The 263-nt window shown below is 48.3% G+C and overlaps 1 non-coding gene across 1 annotated transcript; it reads left to right on the top strand.

Moving 5' to 3' along the window:
- Nucleotides 1-106: 106 nt before the first annotated feature.
- Nucleotides 107-225, top strand: LOC118345662. Its single transcript, XR_004799163.1, has one exon. It is a non-coding gene; the product is annotated as a 5S ribosomal RNA (ribosomal RNA).
- Nucleotides 226-263: the final 38 nt, after the last annotated feature.

The following is a 263-nucleotide window of genomic DNA, read 5'->3' as shown; positions in this document are numbered from 1 at the left end:
CCATCGCGTAGCCATGGGTTTGGATCAGATCTCCGTTTGGATTGGGATCGGAAGGACGCTAGTATGTCGCTCAAGGATTATATGAATTTTAAGTAATTAGTTTGATGGGTGCGATCATACCAGCACTAATTCACCGGATCCCATCAGAACTCCGCAGTTAAGCGTGCTTGGGCGAGAGTAGTACTAGGATGGGTGACCTCCTGGGAAGTCCTCGTGTTGCACCCCTCGTTTTTGTTTTCTCCGCCTTGCGAGATAAATTGACA

This window comes from Juglans regia, unplaced genomic scaffold (genome assembly GCF_001411555.2).
Source record: "Juglans regia cultivar Chandler unplaced genomic scaffold, Walnut 2.0 Scaffold_3550, whole genome shotgun sequence".
In the NCBI taxonomy this organism is placed as follows: domain Eukaryota; kingdom Viridiplantae; phylum Streptophyta; class Magnoliopsida; order Fagales; family Juglandaceae; genus Juglans; species Juglans regia.
This window is presented reverse-complemented; position numbering and strand designations above follow the sequence as displayed.